This window comes from Capsicum annuum, chromosome 11, assembly GCF_002878395.1.
Source record: "Capsicum annuum cultivar UCD-10X-F1 chromosome 11, UCD10Xv1.1, whole genome shotgun sequence".
NCBI lineage: Eukaryota > Viridiplantae > Streptophyta > Magnoliopsida > Solanales > Solanaceae > Capsicum > Capsicum annuum.
This window is the reverse complement of record NC_061121.1, coordinates 170704155-170722200: the sequence shown is the minus strand read 5'-3', so window position 1 is coordinate 170722200 and position 18046 is coordinate 170704155. Positions and strand designations below refer to the sequence as shown.

Sequence of the window (18046 nt, the reverse complement as noted above, 5' to 3'; positions counted from 1 at the left end):
TGTATTTGGATGGAATTGGTGGCTTGGGAATTGTCAAAAATACCATTTTTAAACTCCTAAATAAAACTAAAAAAATGAACTGGGGTCCCAATTTGATGGGCCACCGCGACGCGCCACTCTCGCGGTGGCTCAATGGAATTTGACGACTAGGAAATTGGGGGTCTCCGCGATGCAGAGCTATCGCGTTGTCCCACTGGATTTTGACAATTGTGACCTGGAACTTCAACGTGATGCGCCACCATCATGGTGCCCTATAGAGATGCCATTTTGGCCTTCAGCGCGACGCGCCACTATAGCGTTGGACTTCTAGAAATTGACAAATGGGAAAATGGACCTCTCTGCAATGCGCCAATATCACAAAGGTCCACTGAAAAATGAAAATTATAAATTTAACCGCCTCCGCGATGGGGTGATTGCCCAGGTGGTACAGTGCCAACTAAAAATGCTCTAACTTCTCAACCGAGGGTCGTTATTGGGTGAATTTGGTATCAATGGAAAGCTTATTCAATTTCCCACTCAATGGAAAGTTGAAATCTAGAAAATTATATATGAAACAAATATTATTCATTTTGGAAAATATATCTTAACATTCTAGGAATAAATTTAAGCTAGAAAAGTTTGGGGTATTACACTTACCTACTTAAGGGTTATAATAGTTGACATCATCGACAGATTTTAGGTCGTCATAACATAGTATCATAGCTTTAGATGCACCTGTCCAACTACTACAAAATTAAATGCCTAGTAAAGTCTTATATATCAGTATAATGACATCTTTGTCCTATCTTAAAGAGGATATATGTCATTCTTAGGAAAATTCCATATTTTTAATTCTTTTTACTGCATTTTTATTCCTATCTACTTCTATATCATTTTTCAGTTTTTACAAATGCTCTGAAAATATCAACAACAAATATGGTGTCACAACCCAAAATTCAAGGGCCGTGATGACACTTGTCGTGACCTACCTTGAAAAGTAAACCTATCACCTCACTGATACACAAAGGAAAAAAGACATAAATACCGCCAAGGTAAGGCTTCTAGAGCAAAGCCAAACCATAAATAAACAACAATCTAGACATAACTCCCTAACTTGATGTCAGTGGTATAAGAATGTATCTAGTTCAACTTGAATCCAAAAGAAATACATAAAAAATCAAATAGATACAAATTTGTCTCTAAAAACTAGTAATGACATAGTCTAATATTAGAGAAAGATAGTAGAAAACATCCAAACGCCTGAATATCATCCACTACCATAAAAGCTCCAACAATCGCCCGAGTCAAGAAATGTGGGGTGCACTTGAACCTGAATCTACACTAAAAATGTACAATAGGAGTAAGTATAGTCTACTTGTACTCAGTAGGTATCATAGGCCGATCAAGAAAAGTAGAAAATAAGACATACAAAATACACACTAAGGGCACGTCACCTGCAATCACAAAATGTCTCACCATGGTAGCCTACACCGCTTGCACTAATAGATCTAATATACATATCCTGTAATTGCAACAACATAACCAGGTAGAACAATAATATAGATTACATCACATACAATTAGGTACAAGAAAGAACATGTACATACAAGATTGTCAAGTACAATTAACGAAAGATAGCACAAATAAGGTATGATAAGTCAATATGGTAATTCAAATACAACATAAACACGATAACGTAAGTGCAATGTATAAGATGATAATGTTAATGATAATTCATGAGGTTGTCGCATAACCTCCGTCTACACCTATGGAGGCAAGGCTCCCAACGTAGGATATATGGGGGGTTCGTCAACTCATATACAATCCATATATTATATCTCCTCCCTGGCACATCCCTCGAGGAGGGTTTTATAAGATGTCATAATATTTCTTTTCCAACATATCCCTCAGGAAGGGTTTTAAAAAAATATTGCCAGTGTTTCTCAGATGTTGCCACCGTGGTACCAACATTTCCTGAATGAATATGGTATAAGGATGTAATGTTCACAAACAATCACTATGAGTTTTTTCATAACCAACCACATCATGTATTTCCACAACCATCCACAATGATATATTTCTACAATCACGTGAGCCAATATCAACTTATTATTTCCACCATCCATGAAATTCCACATGATTCATATGTCAATAAAGTTTGAATATAACACAATAAGACAATGGTACCACAACAGGCATTTCCAATTAAATACAATTAATCACATGTATTTTAGGCTATCAGCATCACACAGGATCCCACACGTTCACACATATCACATAATAGCTCAAAACTAATAATTACATCATATATAGGCTCCCACACGGGCACAACACATTAAAATAGATAAATTCACGATTAGTTCCCATCCCCTTAACATGTATTTTGTATACACATTAAATACGCAATCCAGTCAAAAAGAGTTAAGCCATAACCTACCTCAAGGCCTAAAATCGGTCCGCAACACTTTAACCTATGACCGTAGTTCTCACAAACAATCTCAAAATCAACTAAAATCATGAAATATAGATTCTACGCATCAAAATAAAGCCAACAATACTCATATTGCCTACTTTAGGTTCGTGTCAAAATGGAAACCCCAAAAAGGATTTTCTAAAAATAAGGGTAAAATCACAACTTTATTTCAAAAATGTATTCCCCAGACTTTCAGGAACCTACAGCTGAAAACCCAAATCAAATCGAGTTAAAAATGAGGTTCGAATTGAAGAAAAACCATTTCAAAACCTTATCGAGTAAAACATTTAAAATCTATTTTAAAATCATGAATCGAAGTTATTTTGAAGGTAAAATTGAGAAAAACAAGTAATTATAGGATTAGGAACATTTTTCAAGTGAAAAGGAGTGAAATTGAGGTTTAAAATCAAGCCCTAAGGTTTTGGAGTATTGAGAAATTAATCAAGAAATTCAACCAAGAAAGGGTAATTCTTACCTTAAATCTATAAGAGAATTTAGAAATTGATGTTTATCTAGCTTCTTAAGCACCTGCAGGATTCAATTTTAATCTCTCACGCTATTTTAGAATTTATCTCTCAAGAAGTAAGATGAATAATGAGCTAATTCACAATCTAAGGGTGTATTTATAGCTCTTTCATATCATCAGGTGCAGCAATCGCACACCCTGGCAGCATAAGGATGTGTAGAGATCGCCAACACCCTTAGTGTGATCGAACTCCCTCTCTGCACACAATGGTGTGATCTCAACTCAAGTGGTGAAATCGTAGATGAGTAGCGATCACAGATGCACCAAAAATGAGCTAACACTTGGAAACTCTCCATGTTTTTGCCATGAACTTGGGATTCATTCGAAATTTGATACATGCAAACAAACTACATAACCAGACTAAATTCTATGCTCCGAACTCAATGGAGATATATGATTTTTAAAAAGACGTTTTCACAAAGTTGACTCCTTAAACCCAAAATCATAAATTTTTAAATCGAGGGTCGAAATGAGATTTAAAAGCCATAAATCCACACCGAATATATTACTATCCTAAAATCAATGTTTTGGATCTACTGGCACAGTCTATTCAGCTATCCATTGCACGGATCAAAAGAAAACCATAGAAGTACATAATAATGCTCTCAAAGCCACCAAGAACCACAATATCGCATAAATATAACCAAAATATATTGGGAACCATGTAAATCAATCTCACAACCCAAAAATACCAAAATGAAACTATGGAGAGGGTAAAACAGCCAAATAACCCAAAAACACATTTTTCATATATAACATCAAAAATTCAGGTTGTTATATCATCCACCACTATAAATCTAGTTCATCCTCAAACTAAAGCAAAGAAATACCCGAATCAACAAAGAGTTGGGGATAAGAACTACACATATTAGACTTGACCTCACAAGTAGACTCATCTACAGGTCGATGTCTCCACTGAACCTTAACCATAAGGATGACTCTAGAGCACAACCACCTAACATCCCGAGCAAAAATAGAAATTAGCTCCTCAACAAAAGATAACCTCTCATCTAACTGAATCGACTCCCAATAAGTGACATGAGACTCATCCAGAATGTAACGGTGAAGCATAGGAACATGAAAAACCTGGGGGAAAAGCTAACTCACAAGCTACATTACCAACAGTTCGAAGAATCTCAAATGGACCTATATACCTGGGGCTAAGATTGCCCCTCCTCCAAAACCTCATCATACCTTGAGAATCAAAGGAAAACATAATCAACAACATCAAATCTTAAGGTACAAAGTCTACGATCAGCGTAGCACTTTTGCCTACGTTGAGCTACACAAAGATTGTCCTTAATTATTTAGATGCTATCTAAGGACTCATGAAGAAAGTTCGTACCTCGAGGTCTAACCTTAGAAGAATCAAACCAACCCAACGCCTACCATACAACGCCTAAAATGATAGTTGTTATTATAAGTAAACTGGGATAAAGCCAAGTGTTGCTCCCACTAGCCAACAAAATCCATCACATCATACGAAGCATATCCTCTAAAACCTAGATAGTCTGCTCGAACTGAATAGCAGTCTGGGTCTTATGATGTGCTAAGATCAACTCGAGTATCCAACTCATCCTCAAAAGTCTTCTAAAAGTGAGAAGTGGACACAAAGTCTCGATCTAATATGATAGACACCGGTACACCATTAAGTTGCACCATATCGTAAATATAGATATGGGCTAACCTCTCAACACTGAAAAAGACCTGCACTAGAAGAAAATACACAGACTTAGTCAATTGATCTAGAATGGCCCAAACTCTATCAGATCCATGGGAAGAGCGAGGCAACTCAGTCTACAAATCCATAGTGATCCATTCCCACTTCCACTTGGGAATGGGTAACCTCTAAAGCAATCCACCAGGTCTCAAATATTGTCCTTCACCTGCTGACAACAAAGTTAATAAGCTACAAAGTCTGCTGCATCATTCCTCATATCACCCTATCAGTACTGTTGTCTTAAGTCACGATACATCAGGTCACTCCTAGCTTGATGGAATACCTGGAATAATAGGCCTCCTCCAAAATCAATCTAATCAAATCACCCACTCCCAGCACACAAACTCTGTATCCAATCCTCAAAACCCTATCAAAATTAAGTAATTCTTTCTTATCTTTACCACTCAACACCTTATCTCGAATAAATCTCAATCTCTCATCAATCAACTTATGAGCTTGAATCTATTTCATCAAAGTATACGTAGCCTCTATAAATATCAAAACACACCCAGGTATCAAAATATCAAGCCTAACTATCTGGTTAGATAAAGTCTGGACCTCTAAGGCGAAAGGCCTCTCCTAGGTCAAAAGATGTGACAAGCTACCCATGCAATCAACTTTTGGCTCGAGGCATCTGCAACCATATTAGCCTGTCCTAATAATAGAGAATAGTCAAGTCTTAATCCTTAAAAAAGTCAAGCTAATAATGCTGCCTCATATTAATATCATGCTGGGTGAAGAAGTACTAAAAGCTACGATGATCCAAGAAAATCTCACAGTAGACTCCATACAAGTAGTTCTTCTATAACTTCAAAGAAAAAACAACCTCGCACAACTCCAAATCATGGTTCCTCTTATGGGGCTTTAATTGATGAGAAGAATACGCAACCACCTTACCCTTCTACATCAACAAAGCATCTAACCCAACACTTAAAGCATCACAAAAGACGGTAAAACCCATGACCTTAGGAAAATTCAAGATAAGAGCTAAAGTCAACAAATACTTGAGCTTTTGAAATCTCAACTCACAAGTGTTAAACCACTAGAAAGAAATCTTTTTCTTAAACAACTTGGTCAATGGAGATTCAATGGATGAAAAACCCTCAACAAAATATCGATAAAAACCTACCAAGCCGACAAAACTCTAAATCTCAATAGGCAAAGTAGGTCTATCCCAACCATGGACAACTAATACCTTGGCTGGATCAACCATAATACCTTCTTTAGTCGCCCATGACCCAAGAAAGAAACAGACTCCAACAAAAACTCACACTTGGAGAACTTGGCATACAACCTCTCATCCCACAATCTTTGAATCATAATCCTCAAATGCTCATCATGCTTAGCCTTACACTTGGAATAAACCAAGATATCATCTATAAATACAATGACAAAAGAGTTGAGATACAGTCGAAACACACGGTTCATCAACTCCATGAACGTGGCAGAGGCATTGGTCAACCTAAAGTAAATAATTAAGAACTCAAAATGCCCATATCAAATTTGAAAACCTTTATTCAGAATATCTGAAGCTCTAATCCTTAGTTGGTGATAACCGAATAATTAATCAATCTTCAAAAACAACACAACACCCTAAAGCTAATAAAATAAATCATCAATACGAGAAAGAGGATACTTATTCTTAACTGTCACCTTGCTCAATTGCCGATAATCAATACACATATATATAGACTCCTTCTTTTTCTTCACAAAAAAGACACCCACACCCCAAGGTAATACACTAGGTTAGATAAATGCCTTATCCAACAACTCCTACAACTGATCCTTTAATTCCTTCAACTTGGTTGGGACTATTCTATAAGGAGAAATATAAATGGGTTTGGTTTCTGACTCAACATCAATGGCAAAAACAATATTATGATCTGAAGGCAAACTAAGGAAATCCATAAGGAACACATCTATAACTCACGAACAGCATGAACATAATCGAAGAAAGGAGGTGAAACAACACTAGTATCAGGAATAGAATCCAAATAAGATAATCATTCCCTCTCAACCAATTTATGAGCCTGAACATAATATATGATCCTTTTAGGACCCAAATGAAGTACACCCTTCCACACTATTCTTGGCACACTCGGCCAACCTAAAGTCACGATCTTAGTGTAATGATCAAAGATAACGTGATAAAGATCCAACCAATCCATACCCAAAATAACATTAAAATCAACCATATCTAACACAAGCAAATCTACCTAAGTCTCACTGCTAGAGAAAGTCACAATACAAGATTGGTACACCCAATCTACCACAAAAGAACCTCTTACATTGGTAGATACAAAAATAGGCATGGCAAGAGGCTCGCTAATAGAATCAAAAGCCAAAGTAAAATATGCAGACACATAGAAGAAATTTGATTTAGGATCAAATAACACATATGATAATAATGATGATGCATGAGTTTTTCATACAACCTCCATATACACCTACGGGGAAAAGCCTCTTGATGTAGGACTCATGTAGCATTTGTTCAACCCTTACATATTTTATATGTTATATCTCCTTCCTAGCATGTCCCTCAAGGTGGGTTTTATAAGATGTCACAATATCTTTTTCCCAGGTCATATAAACCCACCTCGAGGGATGTGCTAGCAAGGAGATATGAGTATCTTCTTCCCAGGTCATATAAACCCACCTTGAGGGACTCAAAACTCCTAATAAGATGATAATAATAAAAAATAGCAAACCTCTGGGTCATATAAACCCCCATGTCGACAACCATGGTTTCCAATGCTCGTCTCTATGACCTCCAATTTCATGACTCAACTACATAATCCTTATTAAAGCACAATTAAAACAAGTATCACACGTTCCCATTCATTAAACCATGTTACATATTAAGGCATACATTGTTGGTATGATCATACCAACTATACTTGCAAGGTAACATCAACATGTCATACCAATTATCACTACTTGGGGGAATTCACAATGAGCGAAGAGTAATATGCCTGAAATACCTAAGATTACGGACAGAATTCAACTCTTAAAGCTCTATTTGACCCACTTCTTATAAACCCTAATTATGGATGCTGGAGAGAATTTAAGAGAGCTTTTGAAAGTGTTTTGGTGAGTTAACAATGCTAATGGGGTCCCCAATAAGGTTTTAGGTTGTGGGTTACAATTGGGGTAAAAGGGAAATGTCCAAATTGCCCTTAATGAAAAGACAAAATTGTCTCAAGTGACTACGACTAATAAAGACATATTATAACTCATCACAAGGAGTCCTATTCAAGTCAGAACCACCAAGGCCCCATACTGGTCAAGCTACGATTCATACCACCAACTCGTAACCACACTTGATGACTCATAACCACTTATCATATTCAAGACAGCAACAATTTGGGATGACATATTGGACACCCTAAGATTGGGACATAACAACTTGAAATGGGTCTTTACGACTAGTGGCCTCAAGTTATAATAAAAATAGTGTCTTAGGTTAAACTTTTTTGACACCTTATGACTTGGTCCTTATGACCCATAAGAAGTCATGACGACTAGTTGAGAGCCACTCATACTTAGAGCAGAATTCTAAGCCACTTGTTCTGTTTAAGTCATGACCAAGTCCCTATGGCCCATCATGACTCCCAACAACTCATGAAGCGAGTTATAGTCAAGAAAGTGAGAATGAAATTTTATTTATTTTTTAAGGATTAAAAACTCAGGGCGTTACATACTCTCCCCCCCTTCGGATCATTCATCCTCGAATGATAGAACAAAGCATTTACTAGCACGATTTGACTCCACATACTACTACTCTTACCCATAAAAAAGATAGAAAGCAAAGATTCTAAGAAAATCACAATTTCCTCTAACAAGGTCAGAAAACAAAGATGTTAAGAAATATACATACCTCAAGCACGATTATCCATAATGGGAAATAAGAATGAATAACTGGAGTTCATGTCCTTCTTGGCTTCCCAAGTATCTTCCTCAACCTTTTGGTCTCTCCAAAGAACCTTTACCGAAACCACATCCTTTGTCTGCAATCGATGGACCTGCCGATCTAAAATTTCAACTAAGACCTCCTTGTAGGACAAGGAATTCGAAACCCACCTTCTCAAAGGAAACAACCATAGAAGGATCACCCATGCACTTTATCTACATCAAAACAGGAATCACCAGATGATAGAGCTCAAACAAGAAGGAAACTCTAATTCATACGCAACATTACCAACCCTTTTTCTAAACTAACTATGGACCGACTTAATGGGGACTAATCTTTCCCTTCATATCAAACCGAATCATACCCTTCATGGGGAAAACCTTTAAAATCACCCGATCACTAACACTGAACTCCAACTACCTTTGCCTCACATCCGTGTAGGACTTTTGGTGACTTTGGGTGGTCTTAAGTCTATTCTGAATCACCTTCACCTTCTCCATGGATTGGTGAACCAAATCAGGGCCAAGAAACTCATTCTCACCAACCTCAAACCACCCAATATGAGATCTACACCTCCTACTATATAGGGCCTCAAATGGAGCCATACCAATGCTAGAGTGATAATTGTTGTTGTAGGAAAATTCAATGAGAGGTAAGTGGTCAACCTAACTACCACCAAAATAAAAAAACACAAGCCCCAAGCATAACTTCCAAGACTTGAATTATCTTTTTCTCTTGCCTATCTATCTGTGGGTGGAAAGTGGTACTAAGGCTCACCTTAGTCCCTAAGCCTAACTAGAATGACCTCTAAAAGTGAGACAAAAATTAGGTACCCAAATCAGGTAAGATAGAGACTAGAGTATCATGAAACTTCATAATCTCCTTAATGAACAACATGTCATAATCCTCAAATGAGAAATTAGTCCTCAATGGCAAGAAGTGAGCAGATTTAATCATCCTATCCATGATGACCCAAAATGAATCAAATTGTTGCTGAGACCGCGGAAGATCAGTAACAAAATACATATTAATTACCTCTCATTTTCACATTGACAGTTTAATCTCTTGAGTCAACCCACCGGCCCTTAGGTGTTGTACCTTTACTTGCTGGCACACTATGCACTTAGCCACAAAATTAGCCATGTCCCACTTTGTGTTATTACACCAATACATCTCCTTAAGATCATGGTATATTTTTGTCGAACAAGGATGAATAGTATAATGCGATTCATGAGCTTTGGCCAACATTCTTCTTTATAACATATCAACATCGGGAATACATAATCTGCCTTGGTATCTCAAGATACCATCACCACCAATCTCAAAAACCATCACCTTCTGCCTACCCACATTATTCTTAATTTGTATTAGAATTGGATATATTACTTGCTTCTCCTTTACTTCAGCAACAAAAAATGACCTTGCCACCTGTTGAACAATCACACCACCATCCTCAAAATTAAAGAGATGAACTTTGAGATTAGCCAAATGGTTAATATCTTTTACTAGTTCATGTTTCTCCTCTTTTACATGAGAGATGATTCCCATGGAAAACCTGCTAAGAGCATTAGCAACCATGTTTTCTTTGTCTTGATGATAGTGAAGACTTATGCCATAGTCCTTTAGCAACTCAAGCCATCTCCTTTTCCTAAGATTTAATTCTTTTTAGGTGAACATGTACTGCAACCTCTTATGATTAGAACAAATATCAATATGGATCCCCATACAAATAATGTCACTAGATTATTAAAACACCATGGCCAATAATTATAGTTCATGGGTTGGATAATTCTTCTTATGAACTTCCAGCTATTCATAAGCATAAGAAACGACCTTGCTTTGATGTATCAACACACAATCCAGTCCCACCCAGGATGCATCACAATAGACAACCAAACTATCAATGCCTTTAGACAGAGTCAAGACCGGAGCCGAAGTTAACTTATACTTTAGCTTCTCAAAACTACCCTTGCAAGCATCAGACCACAAGAATTTCACCTTCTTCTAAGTCAACTTAGTCAATAGGGCAGAAATAGAAGAGAAACTCTCCATAAACCTTATATAATAATCAGATAAACCCAAAAAGCTTCGAATATCGAATGGAGTCTTGGGTCTAGGCCACTTCTTAACCACTGCAACCTTTTGTGGATCCATCATGATCCCTTCACTAGAAACAACATGACCCAGATAAGTCACAGCATTCAACCAAAACTCACACTTAGAGAACATTGTATACAAATACTGATTCTTTAGGGTTTGCAACACAAGGCAAAGATGATCGACATGATATAATTTACTCTTCAAATACACCAAAATATCATCAATAAATACAATCACAAACAAATCAAAGAACTGGAAAAAAAACCCTATTCATGAGGTTTATAAATGTTATTGGGACATTGGTCAAACCAAAGGCCATCACCAAAAACTCAAAATAGCCATACCGGATTCAAAAGGCAGTCTTCGAGATATCTACTTCCCTAATCTTCAACTGCTGATAGCCCGACTGAAGATCAAAATAACTTAGCACCCTAAAGCTAATCGAACAGATCATCAATCCTCAAAAGGGGATACTACTTCTTCATGATTACTTTATTCAATTGGTGGTAATAAATATACATTTGAGGGGAACCATACTTCTTATGCACAGAGAGAACTGGAGCACCCTACAAAGATAGATTAGGGGGTATAAAACCCTTGTCCAAAAGATCTTTCAGCTGCTCCATGAGTTTCTTTAACTCAGTCTGAGCCATTTTGTAAGGAGGGATAAAATAAGACAAGTGTCTGAAAAAAGATCAATCCCAAAATTAATTTCTCTATCGAGAGGAATACTAGGGATATCATTAGAACACACCTTGGGAATTCACTGACCACAGGGATAGTCTGCAGAGAAGGACCTTCGAATCTAGAATCCTTAACATGCACTAAGTGATAGAGGCACCCTTTAGAAACTAATTTACTGGCTCTAAGATACGAGATGAACTTTTCCTTAGGTACTAGGGAACTACCTTCCCACTCGATCACCGGCTTATTAGGGAAATGGAAACTGACCCTTTGAGTCCGACAATCAAGAGACGCATAGCATGAATGCAACTAATCTGTCCCCAAAATAACATCAAAGTCTAACATGTTTAACTCTATCAAATCCACCAAGGTCTCCCTACCATGGAACAATATCACACAACCCCTATAGACTATTCTAGCCACAATAGAGTTACCAATGGGGTGTACACAAAGAAGGGGTCTGAAATATATTTAAGATCAAATCCAAAATAGATATCTACATAAGGGGTTACATAAAAGAGAGTAGCTGGGATCAAGTAAATAATATACATCACAAGATAAGAGTTTACATCACAAAATGTATCAAGTATATACATCACAATATGCATCAAGTAACAACATCCGGGGATGCCTCAAAATCCTAGCTAGTAGCAAGAGCGTACAGACGATTTTGAATAGTGCTAGAGTTAAAAGCAGAAGTAGCACCCTTCGGTGTGGGAGTTAATAGAGTAGCAACAGGAACATTATTTACTTTAGAAGTAGCCTTAGAAGGACAATACCTCTACATATGAACAATCTGACCATATTTAAAATATGTGTTCCTTCTCTTTTCACAAATAGCATGATGCACTTGACTATAAAATCTAGAAGTAGGATACCATAGAGGTAACTGAGCCCCACTAACATGCGACTGGGCTCCTGGTACTCTAACCCACTATCATACTGAGAGCGATGATCACCTAACGACTTTGAATAAGGTACACTAGCTATAAATTAGGAATCAGAATTGCCCTACTTCTTCTAGGCCATTTTCTACTATCTTTACCACTCTGCTACTGACCACTACCCTGATTCGAGTAGCAAAACTTTTTATTCTGCCTTTCATTCATTTTTTCTTTCCTCTTCTATTCCTCTTCCACTTGTTGCATATGCACCACAAGTCTAGAGATGTCCATATCCTTATTTAACAAGGCACCTTTCTCTCCAAGACCAACTCATGGGACAACCTAGATGTAAATATCCTTATTCTAGCCCCCATGCTAGAAACTAATTTAGAAGCATAATGTTATAGCTAATGAAACTTCAAGGCATTGTCCTTTACTAATATCCATCCTTATTTCAAGTTCACAAACTCCTCAGCCTTCGCATCATCAATTCTTGAGCAAAGAAATAATCAAGAAAAGTACTATAGAAGTCATCCCATAAAGCAAACTCAGTATCCTCAACCCTAGACTATTCCTATTTTTCATACCATTTGTATGTTATATCCTTTAACTGATAAGTTGCAAACTTTTCCCCTTCCATATCAGAAGAATGCCTCACACGGAAGATCCATTCCATTTTATCAATGAAATTTTAAGGATCTTCCTCAACCTTACAACTATGAAAATAGGAAGACTTAACTTATGAATTAGACAATTCTATTGGCCTCAGATGATAGAGCCACAAAAGCAACACGCTCAGTCTGAGATGCCACCAACTAGGTAAAAAATAAATTGACTGGCAAAACTCAGCGTTAGACACACCAGCCTAGGGTGTTTGAGGAAGGATAGGAGAAATCGATGGAGTTCTATCAAGGCAAATAAAAGAAGCAACCCTAGATCGGGTCTAAACTCCTAGAGTTGGACGGGCTCCATCCATATTGTTCTCAAACAGGACAAAAAAATTCCCACAGTTATCAGATCTCCTTGAAGGCATGATCTGAAAGGCAAAAAAATAGGGATTAGAGAGATTGAATACCTTAGACTTTATAGCGCAAAAATAGAATAATAAAAAAAGGAAACATTCCTAAATGTCTTATAGCCTGTCCCTTTTAAGTGTGGCACGCTACACACTCATAATGAGACTCTAATTAACATGGATTTGTTGGACACCTAATGACACCAAACCTAGGCTTTAACATCATCTCTACCATGACTTAAACTAGGGCCTGGTTGTGACGGGCATCTTAAATCCCACATGGACCGAAGACAACCCCTTTGGACCTAACCAAACAACACACTATCCCTAATGTCAGATGAACTCCAAATATATAACAAGATAAATTCAAGGAAAAATTAAAATGTGTCTATGATGACGATCGACGATCAGCCAAACAACTGACCAATATTACCCAATATCTACAGTAATCCAATCGAAGCCATCTAAATAAAAACCAAAACTAGTGTTAGTCGAGATATGTCTCAAACTCTGACAGCTAACAATGATAATAAAAATGATAATGTTAATGATGAAAGTATCTATAAACTCAAATCTAGGAATGATATCTGGTGAAATGCCTAAGACTTAGGGAGGATGAAAGATCACCACTTCACCACAATGTAATGAACCAAGTTGACTGACCTAACTTTGCATAGAAAAAGTAAAAGTAGCTTCGATGCCTACATCATATAGGGATACAGCATTTGGAGATGGTTAGTAGGGTGAATACTATTATGTAACTCAAGGATAAGGATAGTAAAATGCCATGATCAATAATTCAAATCATTCAAAATCAATACACGTAATCAAATGCATATACATATATATCTCATGTGCCAGGATAAGGAACAAGGCTTTACATGCACTTAAAGCTCTAGCCTGGATTATGTAACTTAACCAACATAACTTAAAAAGTCATCCATAGGCTATGTGGGCCCATCTCCCCCCAACTGGTAGGACCCTAGTATGTGTAGCCACATAAATCAGAGGATATACATTGCACTATAGGGGACTCAAACCTCCGTACATATTAAGGTGTCATAAGCACCAAATCATGTAATAAGATCTAAGGAACTCGAACCTCCCAATCATATGATTATAATAAAAGGAGGGACTCAAACTTTTCATTCATATAGACCCCCGTATTGGCAACTTTGGTTTCCATTGTTGGTCTTTCGGACCTCCACTTTTACAGCTCAGCTACACAACCTTATTAAAGCCCAATTAAAATAAGTATCACACATTCCTATTTATTAAACCACATAACACATTAAGGCATACATTGTTGGTATTGTCATACCAACTATACTTGAAAAGTAACATCAAATGCCACACCAATTATCTTTACTTGGGGAAATTAACAACCCCATCAGTTCAATTTTTACAAATTCCTATATTTCTCATAACTAAAAAAAGAATTTCACAGTATAGGGTTGGGGTCATAACCACTTCAAAAGTCACAATTTTGGGGAAAATTACAATTCCCTAGTTCATTCACCATACCCATGCACCCACAAGTTCAAAACCATAATTAAACCATGAATAATATCATGACCCAACTTCTCAAGTCATAATGGAGCCTACCATAACTCACCAGTAGGCAAGCCAACCCATAGTATGGAATGGCTAGTAATGGACTACTCAATAATATAAGGAAAAAAATGCAGAATATATGAAATAAAGATCAATACATAGAAGAATCACAAAACCTGGTGGTATCAGTACAAAAGCTTCTAATATAAAAAGAGAACAAAAAAGTAATATCAAGGATATACACTGATATAACTTATCTTAGAATATAAATTGGAGACCAATCAAATACATAAGAGAGAGATAAGTAATACTCCAAACATCAGGAGCTCACTCTAAGTCTCTGAACTAGGGCTGCTCCACACGATACACACATCAATGGTGATAACACGTACTATGATCTGCAGGCTACAGAAATATAGTATGGGTATCAAATAAATGGTACTCAGTAGGCTACTACCAACTGAGCTCCAAAGATAAAGTAGATATGTATAGAAAATAAACAAAATAGAAACAACACCAAAGAGTCTAGAAATCATATAAAAGTTTATGAGAATAATAAGGGACAACTATCTTTTTCATGTCCAAGAGTCTAACATAATAAACTAAGGAAGTATTAGGGTGAACTATCCTATTCCAGCTACATTCAATATACGATAATGCTATACCATCTATCCTATGTCAATATATGAATAAAGAGAAAAAGAAAGAGATGTAGTAATATATAAGGTAAAGAAACGACTATACAATATGAACAATAAAGGAAGGGATATACGATAGTATCATAGCTTCACATATCTAGATATATATATATACATATAAACATGAGGTCGTCTCAAAGCATAACCTATATCATCATATTCTCATTTTAAGACCTCACTATAAGCATTTAAATACTATCATTCTCATAGTTTCTAATCCACATGGCTAGATATAAAATAATCGGGCATGATAATGCAATCATAAGATAGGAGAGGTCGAAGAAATACCTCAAATCTCGATAATAGGTCAATGAATAATCTATCATAAGTTATCCATAATATGATCATAACAATGTTAGCAACAAAATAACAGCATGAATAACCGGCTACTCTGGACAACCAAATACCTAGCCAAGCCTATGTGTACCCCTACCGCCCGACGCTCGGAAGGTTCAATCAATATACAATAACACAAGGCAGATTCTTCATCCATATCTATACAACCATCCCATACCGGCTAATAAACATAGGTGTATACTGGTGATAGGCAATGTGCATACAGGAATAAATGTAAATTACTTAATTAATATCATAAATCATCATAACTTTCCTTATTAAGACCATGATCATCAGAATTAATCTCTGACATTATTCTGTATAAACATATTATCAATATATCCTCAGGCCTTGCCGGGTAATAATATCATCGCAATGATATCCTCTGGCCTTGCTGATTATTAACATTATCACAACGATATCCTCCAGCCTTGCCAGGTATCAACATCATCACAATGTATCCTCTAACCTTGCTAGGTATCAACATTATCACAATGGTATTCTCTGGCCTCGCCAGGTATCAACATAATCTCAAAATTATAATCACGACCTTAGGCCTATATTTATATTTGGAACTCATATCAATAATCATATTTATAAGCAGTAGCATATCTATAATAATCTCACATATATAAGGCATCTCACATATAGGGGGTATAATATCAATAAGCATGTAATCATCTCTCACACAAGAGGCATCTCATATCTAGGAAACATAATATAGATAGATGTATAATCATCTATAGGATATCTTATATCAATAGTTTATGTATCATGACTATGCAATATCACTTCTCTAGGCCAATTTATATATCCCAGTGGAACATCATCTCTATAGGTACAACAATCATGACTAAAGGAAATACCATATAGACCAATCATCAAGTCTAAGTGGAAATAGAATCTCTATAGGCCAACTATCAAGTCTAAGAGGAAATAGCATCTTTATAGGCCAATCATCAAGTCTAAGAAGAAATAGCATCTCTATTGGCCAATCATCAATCCTAAGAGAAAATAGCATCTCTATAGGCCATATAACGTATCTAGAAGGAATATCATTTCTAAATGCCCAATATCACTTCCATAAGGATTAACATAACTATTACTCAAAAGCCAAAATCCAGGAATACCAATACAAGTTACCAATTTATGAAGTAACCTTATTCTAAGGTTTACTAGCCTCATCTATGTCTAACATCCGTAACTAAGTCCACAAGACATAACACAAGCTTAGGCCTAAGTAGGATGAATGATCCCACTTATAATCCACAATTTCCATAATTAGGCATTCTATTACCCAAAATAGGCTAAGGTATCTTGTTCATCTTCTAGATGTCAAGTAAGCCATATTCAATCCTGAGATAGCAACTTTGGCTAGAAGCAAAGGTATTCTATTTAACTCTGCCCAACTTATTATTTTAAGACTACCACACTAGCCTAATAATGCTAAATATACAAATCATGCTTCAAATGCTAAAACTATATTCAAAACATATTATTATATAATATCTGTGTTATAATTAATCTAAACTACTGAGGGAAGGAAATAGGATACAAAGTGTTATAAAAATGCCATCTTATGGGTCCAAAACCCTTTTCTAATCCCCAAACATCAATATATATAGGCCAAGTTATCCTACATCCTAAAACCCATATTGACATACAATATACATCATACATCATCTATATAGAAAAGTAAACAAAAGCCTACCTCAATGGCAAACTGCAAAACCTCACTTCATGCACCGCATGCTCATCTTCACTTTACAATCCTAAAAATTCCATGACACTATCAAAACCATAACCTACTCATCATACGAGTCTAATGATACCCATATTGCACTATTGTGCTTCGGGTCCAAAAATGAAACCAAAACCCCAAGTGTGTAACACATACAAAAAATGAGTTTTCGAGACCAATCCAATGTTCACACATGAATAAGGAATCATAACCCCTGAAGAATGGGTGAAAACTTAGTATACTTTGGGCTAAAATCAACCCCTAAGATAAATTGGGATTTTCGGTCCAAACTAAGAAATTAAAGCATGAATTCCAGGAATTCTTACCTTAATATTAAAGATAATCATGATACAAGATGATAATAAGATCCCAAGTCACCCCCTCTCCCATGACCAATTTTGAGTTACTGTACTAATTTAGGGGTTT

At 36.4% G+C, this 18046-nt stretch overlaps 1 long non-coding RNA gene across 2 annotated transcripts in view; it reads right to left on the bottom strand.

The window, feature by feature from the left end:
• Positions 1-1023: 1023 nt before the first annotated feature.
• LOC107847135 overlaps positions 1024-18046 on the bottom strand; it is a 51988-nt gene continuing 34965 nt past the window's right edge. Inside the window, exons 2-3 of one of the 2 annotated variants that reach the window (XR_007046901.1) lie at positions 1434-1501; positions 1024-1320 (exon numbers count right to left, since the gene is read on the bottom strand). This is a non-coding gene — a long non-coding RNA (uncharacterized LOC107847135). Of the gene's footprint in view, positions 1321-1433; positions 2732-18046 lie in introns of those variants that run through there. The other variant, XR_007046900.1, reaches the window with a different exon arrangement.